The 22,347-nt window shown below is 44.9% G+C and overlaps 1 protein-coding gene across 1 annotated transcript in view; it reads right to left on the reverse strand.

Annotated features, from left to right (window-relative positions):
• The window catches only part of SLC26A2 (solute carrier family 26 member 2), an 89,856-nt gene extending 67,979 nt beyond the window's left edge, over window positions 1-21,877 (reverse strand). The window contains exon 1 of the mRNA XM_078652968.1: window positions 21,751-21,877. The gene's annotated coding sequence lies outside the window, so the exon portion shown is untranslated. The remainder of the gene's footprint in view (window positions 1-21,750) is intronic.
• Between the last annotated feature and the right edge of the window lie 470 nt (window positions 21,878-22,347).

Genomic DNA, 22,347 nt, shown 5'->3' on the forward strand with positions numbered 1-22,347 from the left:
GAAACAAAGTGTTAATGACAACCTAATAATCCATTGATTAGGATGGCTAATCCTTAATCGCCTTTATGTTTGTATAGGTGTATTTTTATATATTTATTTATATTACATGAAAATTTGAAACCACGAAAGCGGTCTCTAGGCCAAAACTAAAAATCAAGTCCAGGTGAAGGCGGAGCCACGAGGTCTCCTCTGTGGCGCGTGCCTGGTCACACTTATAGAAGGTAGTACAGTGGGCTGATCTCAAAGGCCACCAGTATTCATTCATAGGAACAATTCACAGCCAGTAACCCCGCCTGACATGGCCCAACTCCCGCCCGTATATTAAAACCACTAAGCGGGCCGATCTCCAAAGTATACGCATGAACACAGAAATTCACTCTAGTATATACACTTGGCGCCCCTCACAGGGGCCACCGAGGGGAGGGGCTCTCTTAAAGACATGCAGCAGAAGGATGGTGTGGTGGGAGTTGGGGGCAGCAAGCGCGCGACGACCAGGCACTGTTAGGGAACATGTACTGGAAACTTCACAGAATGAGCAACACCTGAAGCGGCCCCTGGCACATAATTTTAAAAAAATGATGACTGTTGGACAGGCCTAGTCTGGTGCAACATGCACTGCACTGCACCTTTAATGTTACCGGTCCCCCACTCTGGCAATGCCTATCCTTCTTAACGTCCACAAAAACGGGGCGCCCAACCATATCATGCAAGGTATTCAGCAATATCGATCTATTGTGAGGGCTGAAGATGGATAGGAACAGCGGGATTCGTCGAAAAACGACCAGGCAGCCTGTAATAATACTCTCAAGGCCAAGCGAAGACAGAAGAGGCGCTTATTATCCAACTTAAAGGTGAGCAGCCGGACATTCCAAGAACAATGGAATGCAGGGGGGAGCGGTGAACCAAGGGAGGGAAACACCAACAGAAGGTAAAAGGGTGAAAGAAATACAAGGGATAATTATGTTATAATAAAGCAGGTATAAAAGAAGTTACATTACAAAACAACCTCAGCGGAGAGGCCAGGGAATGGAGGGGCAGCACTGACAGTGAACTCTCTTTTCGTTTTCAGCATTGATGGTTTGTGTGAGGAGATGGCAGTGGTCATCAGGAAGAGAAATAGGCCATGATGAGCCCTGCGTGGGTGGTACACCAGGCCCGCGACAGAGACAACCGCTGGGGGGCCTAGAGAGAGTCTGGCATCAGAGGTCATAGTTAGCTGTCAATACAGCGAAGGACTTCAGATACCACCGCTCTCAATTCAGTACCACTAACTACCAAGCGCCAGGAGCATCCTGTACATTCTCTCAACCGCCTAGAGGTCACTTAGTTACAGGCATGCGCTATAAGAACTCATGCCAAAAACCCAATATGTTTCTGAATAAATATATGGAACAGAATATTATAAAACGCCATATTTAGTAAAACAAAAATAAATTGCCTTTTTTCATGCAGTCATTTAAAAGTAGAAAAGCTACTATGGCTAATGCGACCAACTTTTCTTTTCATTAAGAGTAATTTATAAGTGCATATCATTTTACAGCCAAGTTACGTCCTTGCCTTGCGTCTGCGTCCTTGAGGCGTTATAAATAATAACTTTGTTTCTACAACTAAATTGCACTAACACTGTCAACCTCGAAAGATCTTACTGCCTCAAGGATTCACGAAAGTGCTTAGACACCTGCATCGTGGTACGAAGCGCTATACAGATAAAGCTAATGAAGCGATACATAGTGCAATACTGGAATTCTTTTGAGAACATGATATACAAAGGCGCGAGGTGACACTAACTTTTCAGACACTCACCGTAGCGCTGGCCCTGAAGTGCCTTGACGCACACCCCGCCGCGGTTCCTGTGAAAGGCAGTGGCCTCGGCGGCCAGGCTAGGCCCTCCTAGGCGTGGTGGCCCCACCCACGGGCCTCCCCTTGAGGCAAAGACGCGGGGAGGGGACGGGCTTGTGAGAGACACGTGTACTGTACAGCACACTAGCTGCATTCATGTAAGTGTTCCAGGGTCCGGAATAAGCTCACCTCAGACTCAGCGTTTCCTCTTGCAGTGGGACCCCAGCCTCAGAGTTGCCGGGGCAGGGAGGGTGGAGGGTGCTACCCGATATGTGTGCTCAGAGTACAAATCAACATCCGTTTTAAAGCGACAGCGGACTTCGGAGTCACAGGCATCTCTTTCGACAGACAGCACGTCTTTGACAAGCAGGTACGGATGGAACAGAGTCAGTCTGACACTTAATTAGAACCGTAATTAACCGTCTCCCAGTCCTACCGGACTTTCAAGAAGCTCCCGTCTAAGACGCGCGTGCAACAGCAGGCTGACCTGATAGGACTATTTTTAAGCCCGTCCATAAGGCTGTCAGCCAGGTCGGGTAATCGGTTTCCCTGCAGTCCAGTTCTGTATTTGCTTTCGTGGATGTGGCTGGGTTCGGCCTGTTCAGCAGGGTAACCAGCGGGCACCCGCTCGGTAGTTGTAATTGGTAACCTATTATGTGTACATTTATTTTTTTACTTTATGTGCTTTGTTCCTCATTTGAAGCTCCGGAAACGAAATGACGAAAACATACTACATATGAAGGCCTCAAATAATCCTCAGTGTACTCCTGCCCCTCCCTCAATGCAACACAACATCTGTTAGGTATTCTATAGAAGAATGGCATAGTGGTGTTGCCTGCCTCAAATATCGCAAAGCGTTGGCACTAAGATAACAACCAACCAATTATGCAGATTCTGGTCAGTGACTAAAAAATTCAAGAGAAATGGTCGAAATTCAGAACAAAACTTCAGGAGAAAAGGCCGCCTGAAGAGGTGACGCAATTCTAAAATAGACAGCTGACAAGTCAAAATAGGTTTATGTTCTTTGGTTTGTATAATATATAGCAGTATTGATCACACAGTCATGTGTCCGCACTTACTTCAGGAATAAAGACTAGTACACCTACTCACTAAGCAGGATTTGATAGTTTACATCAGGCACAGTTCACAATACTGAGCTTATACCATGTGTGATAGTGTTAGAAGAAGCGGTCTTTCGCTGAATGTTGACTTAGAGCTCAGAACGAGCAGCATTACTAGTTTTCGATTTTTGAAGGTCTATTTTTAAATCAGAGATGGCAGAGTTAAGAAGTTCTTTATTCTCAAGACCTGATAAATAGAAGTTTCAGAAGGATAATTTCAAAGTAACCCATATCTTCTGTTCCACCTTAACAAGTCTGACATCACACCTGTTTCGTGTGTCAGTCCAGGTGAATTTCATTTAGAAAAACATCTCTAGGCTTTTGCATTGCTACCATTAATGGAAAGTATACCATAAATGAGGTTTATTTTGCATTGGTAACTAACCGGGCAGATATGAAAAAGCAGTTTGCCATTCCTGTGCTCACCAAATCCGTACTAGGTCCCAGATGATACCACCACCACCAATACACCAATCAATACCACCACCACCAATATTACCACCACCACCAATACCAACACCACCAACACCACCAATACCACCACCACCATCGCCAATAACAATACTACCACCACCAATACCACCACCAATGCCACCACCACCAATACCACCACCAATACCACCACCAATATCACCACCACTACCAATACCACCACCATCAATACCACCACCACCACCACTACCTCTTCCAATTCCAGTACCACCACCAATACCACCACCAATAACACCAATAAAATGGATTGAGAAATGATTAGCGAATTAAGTCATGAGAATTCTAGGTAGCACATAATCCTGTGCTAATAGGCTGAAGCTGACAACAGCACATCTGTGTTACATGTCATCTGCACTAAAGCCACCTGAGGGGTTGTTTTCAAAAGCCTGTTTTATTAACAACACCAGCACCACCAATACCACCACCGCCAATACCACCATCATCAATACCACCAAAACCACCACCACCAATACCACCACCACCAATACCACCACTACCACCAATACCACCACCAATACCACCACCACCATCGCCAATACCACCACCAATACCATCAATACCACCACCACCACCAATACCACCACCACCAATACCACCAATATCAACACCACCATCGCCAATACTACCACCACCAATACCATCACCAATACCAATACCACCACCAGCAATACCAATACCACCCCAATATCACCACCACCACCAATACCACTACCACCAATACCGCAACCCATATCACCACCACTACCAATACCAATACCACCACTACCAATACCACCACCACCAATACCACCACCACCACTACCACCTCCAATCCAATACCACACCACCAATACCACCAATCTAATACAACCAACATCACCAATACCACCACCGCCAAAACCAGCATCAATACTATCACCAACACCACCACCAATACCACCACAAGTACCAACACCACCAATACCACCAATAAAATGGATTTAGAAATGATTAGCAAATTAAGTCATGAGAATTCCAGGTAGCACATAATCCTGTACTAATGGGCTGAAGCTGACAACAGCACATCTGTCTTACATGTCATCTGCACTAAAGCCACCTGACTGGTTGTTTTCAAAAGCCTGTTTTATTAACAACAACACCACCACCACCACCAATACCACCACCGCCACTACCACCACCATCAAAACCACCACCACCTATACCACCACCACCAATACCACCACCATCAACAATACCACCACCACCAGTACCATCGCCAATACCAATACCACCACAAATACCACCAATACCACCACCACCAATACCACCACCAATACCACCACCAATATCAGCACCACCAATACCACCACTACCAATACCACAACCAATACCACCACCGCTACCAATACCACCATAATCTGCACTAAAGCCACCTGACTGATTGTTTTCAAAAGCCTGTTTTATTAAAAACAACACCACCACCACCACCAATACCACCACCACCAACAATACCACCACCCCAGTACCATTTCCTATACCAATACCACCACCAATACCACCAATACCACCACCAATATCACCACCACCAATACCACCACCACCACCACCAATACCGCAACTAATACCACCATCGCTACCAATACCACCGCCAATAATAGCACCACCACCACTACCACCAAAACCACCACCAATACCACTACCACCACACCACCAATACCACCACCACCACCAATACTGCCACCACCAATACCACCAATAGATCTCACTATCGGAAAGGTTGAGGACCCCTGCCTCTCACCATCTAGCTACAGGCCAACTACTCTCTAGCCTGCTGCCAGGAAAACTTCTACAGAAGCACGTTTGATCATCTATGCCTATTCTTAAAAAATCGTTTAATTTTTGATGATACACAGACATGGATTCGCCCTTGCCGTAGTACTGAACTGGACAAAGTTGCTGTCATTGATTATGTTTAAATGGAAGCACATTTCAGCTTTTCAATCCCATTTTACTTGATTTATCAACAGCATTTGACACTGTTGATCTTAACCTTCTTATCCCCCACAAGTGTGAAGTCACCATTGAAGGCGATGGTGCAGAGTGTGTTGCCTCCTTTCTAGTGTCCTAGAAGCAACTCCTTTCCTTGGGCCACTTTACTTCTCTTTCTTAACCGCATGCGCGCTAGCGGTTTTCCCGCTGTGCGCTGAGTTTTTTTTTAAAACGCGTTACATAACGAGCTCAGCTTGTCATGAGCGTACGAGCGTCGTCACTCATGACGAGCTGAGCTCGTCATGAGCGCGGAAGGGGTTAAACACCCCCTGCAGGAGTCCCTCAGATATCTGAATTGTCCCCTTGAATGTTTCACATTCATGTTGAACTGCTGGCCCTTATCATCCGTCCTATGGCATGCAATTCTATAGGTATTCTAACAGCACTAATCACACCTGTTATCTTAATGGCAGAGACTCTAATATCTCTTCCCTGAGGAAGCGTCTAGTACAGGTCAGGGTTTGGGTGGGGAGAAACAGCTTAATAATAATCTGAATGTTACCTCAGTCTCAGCCACCAATGGTAGCTGTCATTCATATTCTACTCCATTACAGCCCACTGACCTCAACCCATGCCAAGTCCTTCAAGCTACGGTGAAGCGACTTCAGGGGATGAGAAACTTACAATGGACATTCAAGTCTTGCCTGGCAATTCATCTTGTACTTCTACACGTGTGAACTGTGGGAGATCCTATTTGTGCTACCAGATGTAAGACAACACTCTCTGCAGTGACCGTCTCATGTCTTGACTACTACAGTGCACTTTATTTAGTATTAGCAAAGGCCATTTACAGCACCTCGAATTCCCTTCAAAATATGGAAGCTAGACTTGCCACCCTTTCTCCAGTTTAAGTTTGCGATCCTTTGCATCATGTATAGATGTCTGCAAGGTACAGCTCCAGTCTCATCCCTGCCCAGACCTATAGGTATGCTCCAAACCAATTATATTCCTCTGCTTATGATTATCCTCCAACTAATCCTTGTTTACATGAATCCACGTATGGTGGGCACCTTTCTTCCCTGACTAGCCCTCTAACTCTCCTCTACCTACTTAGCTTAAAACCATCAGTTCCCATTGTGATTTTTGAAACCTCGCCTCAGTCTTAGTTAAAAATCATTTTAATTCCTAACCTTTTTCTTTTTCTGGTTTCTACAATTCTAGCGCCAAGAGATATTGGGATGAAAGAGCACTCTATAAAACTCCACTAATAGCAACAATAACAAAACTAGTGCCAACATTTTATTTATTATCTCTTCAAAACCTCTAACACTCACTTACGCACGTTATTCCTCTAACCAACAATAACATTTGCTTATAAGAAAGCTGGCCACATCCAAAGCATCTAAATATGCCTAGTGGCAATAGTTTGTACACTGCCACAAATGGAAATCTAACATGATGCTCGGACCAGCTATTATGCAAGACCCTGAACTCACATACCATTTACATCGAATATAAATCTACTCTGTACAATACTGCAAGCTATCCACTTGCAGTTACTCAAAACATTACTAGCAGCAACTCACCGACGCACCTTTCCAAATGGATGTCAATGTGTCCATTCCCAGTATTCTTTCTTTTGGCGAGTTCCTGGGGGTTGCAAACAAAACCTCTTTACATCCCCTCACTATGTCACATAGGCAGGCGGGTGCACTGTGACCTGTGATTGGTCAGGCCTTTCCTTTCTCCGGGCTGCACTCATATTTCACTCTTTTCATGCTCCTCCATGGACAATAGCGGTACAAAAGGGGGTGGTGATGGACGAAGCATCTGAACCAATCAAACACTCACACCCAGTCAAAAGATCTGGGTTTGATCCATCACCGTTCTTTAGCCCACTCTGCCACCCCAGTTCAGACATGGCTATATGCAAATCAGTCTGACCCTGTGCCTCATGGGAACAGTCCAGCCCGAACTGCCAATGCTCAGACGTGAGTCCCTTGCTCACTTTGCCACTGGATTCAAGCAAGCAAGCCGGGCTGAAGACGGCTGTAAAGCCAGAAACCGGTCCTCGGAAGCTTGTTTCCGGTCCAGGGAAGGCATGGCTTGGCAGTTCGGGCTGGACTGTTCCCATGAGGCACAGGGTCAGACTGATTTGCATATGGCAATGGACAATAGGCCACAGTGGGGGACTACAGAGACAGCGCAATGTGCTTCTCTGCTCCTGCTTCCTGTGCCTATACAAAGATTGCGGACAGACTCATGCGGTCAGGCTCCTGGCAGGTTGACTGACCAACATCAGCGAACCATCAGATTATCAAATGCCCAAAGTATATTAAGCAGCCAGTCACACAGTCCTCGCACAGCAGTGGCTGGCTTTGGATTCACAATGTTCTCCCTATTACCAAAGCAGGGTCAATGTTCCTCCAGTGTGCTCTCTTTGATTGGCAGGCACCTCCCACTACATTTAAAACTAAACACACTTTCCCGCTCAGTGCACTGAATATTTATAAAAAAAAGGCCTTTGCAAGTGTATCTCAAAGGGCAAGGAATTAAAGCAAAGTCAGGTGCAGCCAAGCGCCACATACTGGCAATTTAGTATGGCTTGGGCTAAGCCCAGCTGCCGATATCAAACTACATCTCTCCACCCTTGGATCCTCTTGACGAGCACTAAATGCTGAGGCCGCTTACCCGCAGATTTGAGGATGGGCACTCCATAGTCAGGGATCCCACCATTGCCTTTCCATGTCCATGCATGTGACAGTCTCTTAGCTCCTTCAGATGCTTCACTCATGTTCACATTTTTTTGAAGACATAGGGGCCCATTAGGATCCCGTCGTGTAAATGTACCACCCGCCATAAGGGCGGGGGTCCCGTGGGTGCTATTAGGATGCGCTCGACACGGTGGTGGGCGCATCCTGCATCCCTAACATTGTGGCGGGCGGTGCACTCAGCACCGCCCGCCACATTCTTAGGGAGGCATGTTGTGCACTTCCATGCACAACATGGCAGGCACCGCGCAGTGCCTGGCATGTTGTGCATGGAACTGCTAGGGGGTACTATAGGTACCCCACATGTGCACCCCCCACCCCCCCCCCGGAGTCCCTGGGGGCCCGCAACGGGCCCCCCTAGCAGACTCCGCATGCCTTCATTGTCGCCACGGAAAGGCATTCCTCAAAGCACATTGTAATATGGCTGGCGGTGTCAAACAGACACTGCCATCATATTGCAGCCTTTTCCGCCCGGTTGCAAGTCGACCGGGGCGGATATGCGGCAGACGGTCTTTCCGTCCGCCGCGGAACCCCCAGGCTGGGGGCTTTCCTACAGGGATGGCGGAATCCGCCCCCCATCCTAATGGGCCCACCTAGTGTCAAAAAGCTGTAGTGGACAGGAGGACTTCACAAGGATACGTAGGGAGACATTCTAGTTAGAAGCACTACCTTCTTTATTACATGTCCGGTCCTTAAGTACAGTGTTATTTCCATTGCTCTAAGGACTTCATCAGGCTCCAACTCTGACTAACTTCCAGGCTACAAGCCAGCTAACTCTCCACAACACTGCCTGCATCCCCATGTTCTCCCTGCAACCAATTACCATACTACTGCATCTCAGAACAGTACATTCCACCAGTTTTGCATAAATATGTTACATAAAGAAAAAATACTGGCTATAAAGCCAACAAAAATGACTTAAGTTGTTACACATGACATGAGACCACTTGGCATCTAGGCCTTTTGCTGGCCTACACCCTATGTTGGTAGAAAGTGTCTACTAAAGGTTCACAATACCGCTTATTCAGCATGGTCTTCTTCTTGGAGACCACTGGTGCACAATGCCACTCTTTGTTTGATAATACTCCATGCTGCTGAGCACTTGCTTGTTTTGTGTTGCTAACCACTGTAAACATCCCAACCAGCCATAAATTGGAGACCATATCAATAATATTGGGTCTAAACTAAAATGATGATTATTTTCAACTTTATTATATCTGGCCTAAAGTAATCATCATTTCAATGCAAACAAATGTGCAACTCCCACAAGTAGCACTGTTATTAGTACTGCTCTGCCCCTTCCCATGCCTTCTCCATCTTGGTGCTCCCCTACTCCTCCCATATGGATTCTCCATCCCTCTCCTCTTTGCACATCTCTCAACCCACCTGCATTTGGTTGGCATACTCTCAAATGAAGCTTTCTGCCTGAAATACACACAGAACCAAAGATTAAAATAATCCTGAACAGGTCTGGGACAGTTACCTGCTACTCTACGGCTTTTGTGGGACAAGAAACCGCTAGACCCATCATCCTGAGTGGTGCCAATTTAGCAGAAAGCCAGTGTGAGCAGTGTGTGCTCTTGTTCTTCCTTGCTCACACAGGGATGTGGGATTTCTATCACTCGATGCCCAGGACATGCGGGTTTCCTTCAAAGGTGAGAAGTTTAATGTCTTTTTTGAACGTCAGACAAGTAGGCATCAAATTGAGATAATACTTTATTGCACTTTGACAACCTGGTACATATAACTCACCAGGATGGCTAAAATACATTCCATCAATATGGGAAACATGTGAAAGCCTGTGATCAGCCAGAAGAACCCCGAGTTCCCCCAACCATAGAAAAACATTGCTTACTTACGATTGGTAAACTCCGCCAGAGGATGGTCTAAGGGGTACTGTGCGTAAAAAAACTGTCTGTATGACTTTGCATTTCCCCAGAGCATGAAACACACGGGGAACATCATTTACAACGAAACTTTTACCACGCACTACCAATACAACGCAGGAATTACAACGAAAGTCGTTACAACGACTTTCGCTGGAGGGCGCTGTTGGATAGGGAATAGTTTAATTTTCTATCCAACACCTTCCCTACTATCCACGGGGACTGGAGTTGGAATAGAAAATTAAACTATTCCACTATCCAGCGCCCCCCAAAGCAAGTCGTTGTAATGACTTGCGTTGTAATACCTGCGTTGTAAAGGCATGCGTGGTAAAAGCATGCGTTGAAACGTCATACAACCAAACACACAGGATCTCAAAGCCCTAGAGAAGCTGCACGTAATAGAGAAAGACAACATCTCTTCCCTGCAATGCACTTCCAGCATTCTTTCGTAAAAAGCTGGGTTTTGGGGAGGGGGCTCCTTATTTTACACTGTGGAACCTTGTGTTTTACTTTCCCAGAGCCCCTTTTTCCACTCACTGGGGCCCTCTGCCCAGATCTTTCTGTTTCATCTGCCCCCCTGTGCAGACCTGTGCTGGTCATACAGAAAATGTTGCAAGCTCCTAGATGGGCTAATGGCATGGAGGTCAGTTCAGTTTTTACAGGGTCTATTTACCCTGTCCCCGTCAGTGCGGCTAGCTAAATGGGGGCTGCAACATCCGGGTCGTGCTTTGTATAGTTTCACAAAAACTCCCAGTCTCTGAAGTACTAGTGTATCAGACACTGGGAAGAATATGGATAAATGCCAGTACAGAGGAACAATGGTTGTATTTATGTTGTGCTGCATGCCGGGTACTGACCTTTCAGCTCCATTAATTACTGCTGCATCATTTAAAACAAATGTGCCGTTTATTTATTTATTTGAGAGTTTTATAAAGCATGTGCATGACCCGAGGGTACCAGAGCGCTGTACAGAATACACATGACAGCCACTAATAGATATTGGTGGCTACTTAGTGCATGGGGTTGCAGCCAGTGTTAATCATTGCAAATGTCCAGCAGCTTGCATGAGTTAAGACAGTAGTGAGAGCTAAGGAGATTCTTGCCCTGATGGGCTCTGCAGTTGAGTCTCCCTACTAGTCCTACAGTAAGACTATGTTATATTGGAGCCTGTATGAACTTCTAGCTGGGGATAAGTGAAGGGAAGGGAAGAAATGTATTTACTGGAAGAACATAGGTGTCTTTCGTGCAGTACTGATCTGACACGTCTCTTGAAGCTCGCTATAGACGGGTTTCTGCCTATCAGCGGTGGAAGGGACTTCCAGATTCTTGGCGCGTTTCCAGTGAAGGAGTGAGCGATTGATCTTCCTTTCTTGAACTGAGGCCGTTCCAGTAGTAATGCATCATAACACATTGGAGCTATGTGGCGTGCATTTACCTCCTGACCTGGTACATTTCCGAGCCAGGTATCATGGAGTCTCAATGTTAAGCGCTTTGTGAGTAAAGCTGGCTTGCTTGAAATCACATTGTGCTTCATTCAGGAATTATTCTAGTCTAGTGAGTGTGGGGGTGATGTGATCGGATCATCAGTCGCATGAGAGGAGTCTAGATGCTGCATTGAGTATGGCCTTCATGGGAGCCACATGGGTTTTCAGTGGTGCATTTCCATAGTCCAGTCTATACATGACTATGGTTTTTTTTCACATTTTTAGGTCATTGTCAGGGATAAAGATTTTGGCCTTTTTGAGTAGCCTGAGGTTGTCTAAAGCATTTCTCGTTATGGAGTTGATGTGAGCAGCCATGCTCAGACTGTTATCTAGCATGACTCCAGTGATTTGGTGCAGTTAAAGATTGCGGGTTTGCAGTTAAGAGCATCAGGGTCAATGATCCAGTCTTGGATTGAGGGGAGTTGCCTTGTAAAAAGTTTAGGAGGAATTCTGTCTCTTTCGAGTTGAGTTTTAAGTGACTGATAAGTAGCCAGTGTTGTACCTCTTTTAGGGTCTGGGTAAAGTGGAGCATATTTCTGAGAGAGGAGATTTTTAGACAGTGTTGAGTGTTGTCTGCAAGTAGGTAATATGCAAAGTTAGTGTGTTACCGAATCACAGTCAAGGGATCTAACTAAAGGTTGAAAAGAGTGGGTGCTAAAATTGAGCCTTAGGCGAATCCTTGCATTTAATGGGGTTGTATTTGAGTGAATGTTTTTGTTTGATTAGTTGCTAGCATTTACTGAGGTATGAGGCGAACATGTTTGGTGCCACCAACACAAATGTGTCATTTTAGGGTGTTTAGAAGTATGTTGCGGTTGACCGTGCCGAACATAAAGGAGAGGTCTAGGTGTATGAGTAGGCATGAGTCCCCTTTATCCAACATCCTAAAGATACCATCAGTGACATTCAGGATGGAGGTTTCTGTACTGCTGTCCTCTCTGAAACCTGACTGAAAAATGCTGAGTTGGTCAAGGTGTTCGATAGGTTGATTGAGCTGGGACTGTACATGTTTTTTGAGGACCTTGGCCAGGAAGGACAGAAGTTGTTCAAATCTTCAAGATCTGATCCTGCTTTCTTAAGGAGCGGTGTGACCTGTCGTAGCCTCACGCAATCTGGGATTGCTCCTTGGAACAGTGGTGTGTTGATTATTTTGGCTCAAAGAGGTATGATGAGGTGTCTGAATTCCTTTATTAAGGACGAGGGGATGTGATCACCTATGTGGGTCATCGGATTCAGATTTTATAAGACTTTGATGAGTGTGTCTTCTGCGAGTACCTTGAATTATTGCCATGCTCCATTGTTCTTTTGGGGTGAAGATGGAGGGGCAGGGCAGTTTCGGTGGGATTAGCCCTAGGTTTGAGTGAGTATGCAGCCACTGAAGAACCGTGTTATCGGGGGAGTTGGTCAGAGAGTGTTAAATCTTCACGATCTTGTCAGTAAAGAAATCTGAGAAATTCTCACAGTGCTCAACTGTGGCGGTTTTGCTCAGGACGTGGTGGGGGAAGTTTGTTGCCTGCTTATGTTGATTGTACACCTGTACGAGGACCATTCTGCCTGCTTCTACTTCACTTCGTCTTCCTTTGACCAGAAATAAACACAGCAAGTTGGACCTGTGTTGTGACCCTGGATCATTAAAACATTAGATTATTCTAGCCGAAAGGCTGGCCATCAGTGGGATGGGACGAGCCAGTCGGTGGTACATATATGTGTGGGAAGAGCACATACCAATACGATAGTGCAGCCTGTCACCGCACATGCAGAAGAAATCTCAAGCTATCTATTCATCCCGCCTGAGTCCTGCAGACGCATCTCTCAAGGGAAAGTTGTAGGACCTGGCACCACACATCTTTTATCCCGTTGTCCTTGTGTCTGTCTCATGGGACATCCACTACGATCCAATAATGTTCAACCTGAAGATCAAAGCGCCTATAGGAGTGGGAAAACAGAGCAAACGAGCAAGCAAAATAGCTCAGTGAATTCACCCACATGCTGAGCCCACAGCTGAAGTCCCGGGATAGCCCACACTCTAACATGGTGACTTAATCCCAATGTATACTTTAAATCTATCTCAAGTTACATTGTGGTTGAAATTGGTCTTTAATTACAACCAAAGAACTCTGAAGACACACGGACCTACAGGGAGAGGCAATTAAAAGGCACAGACTGCAAGTTATGAGGCAGCTTTGTGGGTGACCGTATAATGGGCAGATACCTTTTGTAGAACTGTGGGGTCTTTACTCGGTAGCAAATTTCTTCTCCTAGTGCAGGGCCCTGCAGAGGCATCACCCGTATACTGGGAGTGAGAAAATGGTACATACTGGAACCCTATCGGCTTACCTCGTAGTGACCACCCGGTATCCCATTTCAACCAAACCACTCTAGTGACTTGAAATAATATATTTCCGTTAAACCACTCTAGTGTCTTCAAATAAAATATTAGAGTTACAAAGACGCCTGTTCACCGTCACACCGTGTACCCTCAGGTTGGATTCTTTTGTACAATGCTATTACACTTTATATAAAATGAACCCTTCTGATTGGAGGAGTTTATTCGCCCCTGGTTAAGAGTACAAAGTGTGGCGTGTGAGGGGAAGTGGGGTGCCTGGAGGAGGAGGAAGGGGGTGGGGGTCATACGTCTCCAATCACTGGCAAGAATTCCCTTGGAATCTGCACAACTGCTCAGTGGGTAAAGGCGTTTACAAGTACAGCGGCAATATCTGTCCAGCATGGTTATCAGAGTCAGCTGATTACGATCCCCCTTCTCGGTCACTGTGGCAGCAGGATCTCTGAGCCGGCCTCTTCCTTTGGCCAGAAATGGTTGTCATGTGCCCTGGTCGCGGAGGCTGTTACAGCAGAGCGACAAACGGCTCCCTCCCGCACTGCGCCGGGCAGCTCTAGTCTTAATACTCAAATTACAATACATGTATCTGGTAGCAAGCTACCACCATACCGCTTCTGGCTAATGGCTTGCACTGCCTGGCCTCGCATTTGCATGGCAAGAAGCGTGGGGCTTTCGATGAAGGGTCTTCATGCTTGGAGCCATCAGTAGTAGGCGCTATATTGCCTGCTTCATGTTACCCTTGTGAATGGCAGTGTTCACTTTCTATGTTGTCAGTGCACGGTATGCATTTAAATTATATTTGAACGAAGTGGTGGGGAGGTTCGGGTTAGGAGGAGTTGTAGGTCCATCTGCTTTGATTTCTAAAGCAAAAATTGCACTATACATTATAAGACAGTGTGTATTTGAAGACCGTAAAACGGCCACCTCTTATGGCCGGGCAGGTGCATGACATGCTGTGTGTACAGTTTATTGGTGCACACTCTTTCACTGCCGCCCCCTCCCCACAACACATACACAGCCCCTCAAAGGAATCATACTACAGGGGAGGCTGCAGCAGAGGGTAGATTCCAGTCCAAGATTGAGAGAGGAAAACGAATTGAGGACGTTTAGGTACCTGTGCAGCTGCCCAGCTAACACGGCATGCCTAGATCCCTGTAAGTGAAGCATACCCCACCTTCATTTGGCTTCTGAGTATTCGAGAGGTTTGGAAAGTGCCTGAACTCTCCAGTCAGTCATTCAGCTAGGTTGTCCGTGCTAGCCGTGACCCAAATATGGAATCAAGGTGAGCTGCAGTTACTTTTTGCCTTCCATTGAATACACCTGACCCAAGCTCTTCTCTCCTGTGTTTGCTTTCTCTTCAATTTTACTTCCTTTCTTTGGTACGTACTATGCCTATTCTGTGTGAAGGAAGCTTGCTGTATATGTGTGTATTTGAGTGAGCGTTTCACTGCTCCTGCCTGTGCTACTAAAGTTTCTTTCTGAGGCAATGGTGCATATCCATTGCATCTCTGTATGGCAGGAAAGCCTACGCTGTTATACTTACGATTTCTCTTCTCTGAGTGACAAAACCTTGTACTGCTGCTGCCTGTGTATGCATGTTCCCTGTGTGTGACAAGAATGTGTATAAACTTGCAGCAGCGGCCTGTGCGGGTAAGCACAGCGGGGCAGGCGAGGCACTGCGGTGGGGGGGATGTTGACAGACAACGGAATAGGAGTTATGTATTTATTTAATTTTCCCTATTCCGTCATCTCTCAACATCCCCCCACCCCACCGCGCTTACCTGCACCGGCCTCTGCTGTGTTGCCTTGTGTACACCATAACAAAACCACGTCACACCTGCCCAGAAGTGTAAAAGGGTAGAGCGTATGCGGATTCAAACATTCTTTGCTGAGACAGCAAAGTACTATCAGGGTTATTGACTTGAAAGTACAGCAGCCACGCTGGGGGGTTCTGGAACTCTCCATTTGAACTACACGAGATGTGGCTGCCACATTAAAGGTAGAGCAACTCGATAAGACAAGCATTGGAAATGCAATCGGGCTCGCATTTGTTTGAGTTAGAGCTATTGCCATTGTAAATGGTAGTCTTTCACCTATGTGATACAGAGTGTTTTTTGTGGTGTGTAGTGGAATTGTGTGGATTGGATTAGTTAGTTGTGTAATTCTGTGGTGTGGAATTGTGTGGTGTGGAGTGGATTTGTGCTGTGGAATTATGTGGCATAGTAATTGTGTTATTGGGTGTACTGGAATTATGAGGAGAGGGATTGTGTGTTGTGGATTGGTATGTAGTGTATTTTAATTATGTGGTGTGCTATTGAATTGTGTAACGCTGTGTGTAATTGTGTGGTGTGGACTGAATGTATGTGGTGTGTTGTGTAATTGTGTTGTTGTATTATGTGGTTTGGTGTCAAATTCCGGAGTCACGCAAGCCAAACAACGACTTGCCCGAACAATGACTTAGCCTTAATCACGTACATGTGTGGTTAAGGTTAAGTCGGTCTAGTGTTCGGGATCGGTGGAGTTGAGTGTCGAGCATCAGACAGGAACAGGACAAGTAAGAGGGGTTCGAGGTGGGGGGGTTTGTATTAGTTTTTTGGGGTGGGGGTTCGTGTTAGTTTTTAGGGGGTGGGGGTTGTGGTAGTTTTTAGGGGTGGGAGCTTTTGTGTTTATTTTTAGGGGGCGAGAGGGGTGCATGTTAGTTTTTAGGGGGTGGAAGGGGTTTGTATAAGATGTTAGGGGTTCATGTTCGTTTTTAGGGGGAGGGGGGATTGTGTTAGTTTTTGGTGGGTGGGGCGTTTGTGTTCGTTTTTAGGGTGTATTGGGGGTTCAGGTTAGTTTGTAGGGTGTGGGAGGGGTTTGTGTTACTTTTTAGAGGGTCGGGGGGATTGGGGTAGTAGTAGGCATGCATTTCTTTTTACCATGCATGCCTTTACCAAAAAATTTGCAGTAAAGGAATGCGTGGTAAAACAAATTGTGGTTAAGACGCGGTCATTGTAGAGACTGCGTTTTTAGGGTAGTCGTTGTTGAGGAACTCGTTGTTCCAACATACAACCATTCTAGCCACGTGTTATGGAGTGGATTGGATGTATGTGGTGTGGATTGGATTTATGGAATTGTTTGTTGTGTAATAGTGTGGTTTGGAACTGTGGGGTGTTGAGTTATGTGTAGTGGAATTATGTAGATAGAAATTATGTGTCATCAAGTGTTTTGGAATTATATGAAGTGGGATTGTGTGTTATGGGGTGTAATTATGTGGAGTGGTATTGTGTGTAGTGGAGTGACATCTAGTGGAATGGAATTTTGTGGTGTTTAATTTTTTTGCACGATGTGGAATTATGTGTTGTGAATTGGATATATGTGGTGTGTAGTTGAATTATGTGGTTTGGTGCAGAATTATGTGGTGTGGAATGGAATTTTGTGGAGTTAAATTGTGTGGCATGGAGGTTTATGGTGTTGAGTGAAATTATGTTGAGTGTAATTATGAGGAATGAAGTGTCTTTATGTGGATTGTTATGTGGCGAGAGCCAGCAGCCTTTTCCGATGTCTGCCGCTCCATCAGAAGCACATGGGGGTCCGAGGATGGGATCCCAGCCCACTTTAACATAAATCCGCCCGGAAGCACCTATATCGCATACAAGATGGTGACAGTGTAACGAGCCCCAAGACGGGGGGTGTAAATTGTTTTTGAAGTGATGCGTGGGAGGAGGGGAAAGGGGTGGGGGGAGCAACATGAGGGACGGGACACTGATCAGAACTCGAGAGTCCAAAGAACAAGTCCCCATAGAAGCAGTTTGTTTTTCAAGTAAGATATGCCCTAAGAAACAGAGCTGCCGACTTTGAGCCTGGGGAACTGGATTTAAGTCTTGGGTCGGCTGGTAACACACAAAAAAGAAATGTAATCTCATAAAAAATAGAAGTAAGCAATGTTTGAACAGTTACAGGATCTGTGAGCAAACAGAAGCAAAAGAAAACAAAGAGGAGGGAGGGGGAAGTGCATGGAACAGGCACCCGTCTAATGAGCAAGAAACATTGAAATGCAGGCGCCGTGTTTGTTTTCTGGAAAGCCAAAAGTTAACAAAAAAATAGTGCAGAGGAGGAGAGTAGGAACACAAGTTATAGGGACAGTCCTAAAGCCCATATTCAGAATACATCATAGCTCGAAGAAACAGCGTAAGTGTTGCCTAGGCGGGGCCTAAAAAATGGACACTGCCCCAGTTAACCATAGCACCTCAGCTAAGTGATTTTGCTGTTGATTAGTGTTCAACAGCTCTGTGGAAAAGTGCAGTAACTGTCATCCTGTCATTTCTGCCAGAACATCAAATGGTAATCTTTTTTGCAGCAGCAAAGTTATGAGTTGTCCCTAGAATGGAGAACACCCATCCGTGCAACATGGTTTATAGACTGCCAGAGTCTGTGCAAAAGAGACAGCATTAAAAAAACAGAGTATGTGCTCTGCATCTAGGCACTATTTCTGAACATATAAAAATCTATCATCGGCAAACTGGTTGTTAAGCGTGTGCAGTGCAGAATGACACATATGAAAATGTGCTGCATAAGTGGCCAGTACAACAGCTGCATGGAAGGCTGGATCAAAAAGCACTGCATAATTGTGCTTGCATTTGGAGTATAGTGCACAGTATAATGTACTGATTGGGGTACAGGTGTCCTCTGTGTTAACCTATCCAAGTGATTCGAGGAGTAGGTGGGGCAAGCAGAAACCGTTACCGGGCAAGTGGATTTCTATACCCTTTAGTCGCTCGGGCAAGTAGATTTCTTTTTTATTTGCACACCCATTTAACAGGATTGAGGAGAAGTCTATTGTGGATAGACCAAGCTGTGAGCGAATGGACGTCAATAGTACTGTCTGTGGCCTACGGTAGAAAGATGGTTTCACAAGCAATTGGAGCTACGAAAGCTAAAGTGTAAAAAAAAAAATCAATATAGTCATATGGCTAGAATGTTAATGCAATTTAAAAATGTCAATGTCTATATATTCCTCTTTTATAAAAAAAATGTAATTAAGTACTTTCACAATATTTTAATATGTTATTAAAACAATACATTTGTACTGCCCTGCCCAAGGGGGAATCCATGTTTCATAAGGGTGCTGTCTAGCGCTAACCCACTACTTTTAACTAAGTATAATGTCATAATCAATCAAAAAGACAGAACATTTTCATGTCAAATTTCCCTGCCTGGTGGTGCATTAAGAAAGCAATTGCCTCCAAACTGCAATATAAGGTGACAAAGGCTTATTGTCACAGTGTTTTCTTCTCAATTGGCGGTAACTTTGCCTCCTTATTGACAATGTACAATGTTTCCGTTTACAAGGAAAGTTGTAAACTGGCATATGCGTTGGATCTATCAGCATCAACTGTGTGCTATGAGGCAGGGCTGTTAATTATGCTTCTAGTTGTGCTTACAAACTTCTTGTAAGTAACTGTAAACATTTTGACTTTGAGATTACGTTCATTTTATTGTGCTTTTGTGGGAACATAGAAAGGATGGCTGTTTCCAAACTTATGTGCAGTGCCACTGGAATTATAGGGCACTGGAGGACCACATTTTGTAGCAGGGTTGAGTAAATTATGCATCTAGCAAGTTATGCAGCGTAAGCGGCACATTTTGTGATAGTATTACTTGATTATTTTGTCTTTTTTGAACTTGAAAACTGTGTCTGTGCATTGGTTGCACCTCATTAGTAACACTCAAATACTGCAATAAGCAACTGAAAGGTGGTCAGTCAGTATTTCCAAAGGGCCGTCCACTACGAGGCAACATGTGTCACTGCATTTTTAGTAACTTTTGAATCGTATGAGCTGGAAACAACATTTTTTTTGTTAAAATCTACAGATTATGCGGTAGATGATGGGTTGTGTGGCAAATCAATAATTATGAAAAACTCGCTGTGGCGCACAATTGCAAAATTCCAGTGGCCCTGCATATGTGACATAGTTTGTTTTCCTATTGTCAACATATTTGAAGCCAATATTCTACAAATATCAGACAAAATAGCTGCTAGTCTATCAGGGTGCAGCGAGCACAACACCTGCTATGGGATTTCCCTGAGTCAGGATTACAGATATTAAAACATGTTATTCCGACTGGGGTGTCTCATGCTTGGCACATACTCATTTAAAGTGTTAGCAGGTTCAGAAAGCACTTTCTGTGATAATGCATCTGTGCAGGTGGCTGTCATCAAAGGATTTCATGTATTTTAATGGTACAATAAATCAACTGCTTTTGCATATTAGAAGGGCTTTTTCAGGCACTAACTGGGTAAGAACGTCACATGCTAGGTAGCTAGCTTGGGGCTTCTCAGCCCTAAAATTCACAAAATTCTCACACAATCCATTGGTGGTGTTCCCACTCCTCTTTCTTCACAAAATCCCAGTGTATTGGTCTTTACAGCTTGTCCTGTTCCATCCAATGTTACTGACCCATGTATCGAGGCCTGGGTGAAATCTTAATTGCGCCAGTGAAATTTTGTTAAATTTTGCTTAATGAAATGTACCCCAAATTATACCATTATACCACATTGAGCATTTTTGGGGAGAAATGTTAACGTAAAATGTTCCATTCGGATATTTTTATGTACACAAGTGGCATTTTAGGTATATTTTTTACCCGTTCAGGTAATTTTTTATCTTAAGAGTACAAATTCAAGCACGCATGGCAGTGTTTAGAAAGCAAGCAACCGGAAATAAACTCAAAATTTTTTTTTATTAACACCGGGCGTAGTGGGCGTAGTGGGCGTAGCAGGGCTACGCAGAGGGCCACGGAGTTTAGAACAAACTCTGTAGAACTCCGTGGAGCTCCTCCACGCCACCCGCCTCCCGACCCCCTATTAACAATTGCTTAAAACTAAAATAAAATGACTTTTAAAGTAAATAAAAAACACTTACCTTGGCTGCAGGGTACCCGGGCTGCTCTCCTCCTCTTCATCCCCATCTCTAAGGAAATTGCGCATGCGAGCCTGAGCATGCGCATTTCTCATGAGAAATGCACATATGCGCATGCATGCGCAGTTTTCTCAGAGATGGCGACGAAGAGGAGGAGAGCAGACCGGGATGTCGCAGCCAAGGTAAGGGGTTTTTATTTACTTTTAAAGTTGTTTTATTTCAGTTTTAAGCAATTGTTAATACGGGGCTGGGAGTTGGGGGCTGGCCAACTCCGCTCCGCCATGGAGTGTGTGGAGATTTGCCTACTCCGCATTCTCCGCGGAACGTGGAGTAGGCAACTCTCCACACAATCTGTGGGCGGAGTGCAGGTCTCCACCCGGGGTTAAATTTTATCCGAACGACCAAGTAGATCATTTTTTGAGAGCAAGATGTATTTCACGTAATTTTGAATTAATTTTGTGTAATTCTGCTGCAATTTTGCTCAATTATGCTACAGAAAATGTAGATCGTTTTCCACATAATTGTACCTTACATTCACCATAACATTTCCAACAAAAATCGCTGAGGTAAATACAAAAGCTCTCTTATCCAACTCTGACTTTTGCGAATGGCACAATTCACAACAAAATGCACCAGATATCTCAAAATGTGCCATATTGCACTTGAGTGGCTCCCAGAGGCCTCCACAAAATAATTATTACACACTTTGAAAATGTTTTGACTAACGTTGCTGTCCTATGTACCTTTAAAGGCAACATTGATCAGAATCTTTAACCACAAAAAACTTTCAATATTAAACTCCAGCCCCATGTTGTACAGGTTTTAAATGATATGCACTTCAGTACAGTGCCTTTGCCTTTATGCTTAATGTATCTACCACTATTCAAAAACCACGGAATAATTATAATTCTACTTAAAGATCCACGAGCACAAATAGATCCTTCTCATTTAGTTCTTAAAAAGTTACCAAGTATGCGTCTGCGCTCACTGTCCCACGTTCATCTCCTTCTCTTTCACAGGCTAAACTTCTTCACCGGGTGACAGCGGGACATTTGGGACCGGCGGCTGCTCGCCGGGGTGGGGGCGGAGCACCCGGAACAGTCCGGCCACGACAACAGCCACGCCCCCTAAGATTTTCACGACGAGACCACGCCCATTCGATTAGACCACGCCCCTTCTCTGGACTTTTTTTCCCCCTCTAGTGAACGAATGTACGTCACAGAGTCGTCACCTGGTTGCCATTCCTGGGCAAGTCAACTAGACAGCCGCTATTGAAAGAAATGGATTTGTTTGGTACATACATCGTTGAGTGCCAGATATAGGTGAAACATGCATTTTAAAGTAATAGGTATATTTTGAAATATATATTTTTATGTGGGTTCGCTTTTATGAACGAAAGGCTTTCTTTTAATCTTTCCATACGCGTTTTTGTTATTTTTACTTCTTTTCTTTCTCAACTTAAAGTTACGTTTCATTAAGTTGCTTGATTACGGGAAAATCGTCCTTTAGTGTATAACGTAATACTCCACACATGGACAGATACTTTTCCAACATGGCAGTATTT

This window comes from Lissotriton helveticus, chromosome 7, assembly GCF_964261635.1.
Source record: "Lissotriton helveticus chromosome 7, aLisHel1.1, whole genome shotgun sequence".
NCBI classification, from domain to species: Eukaryota; Metazoa; Chordata; class Amphibia; order Caudata; family Salamandridae; genus Lissotriton; species Lissotriton helveticus.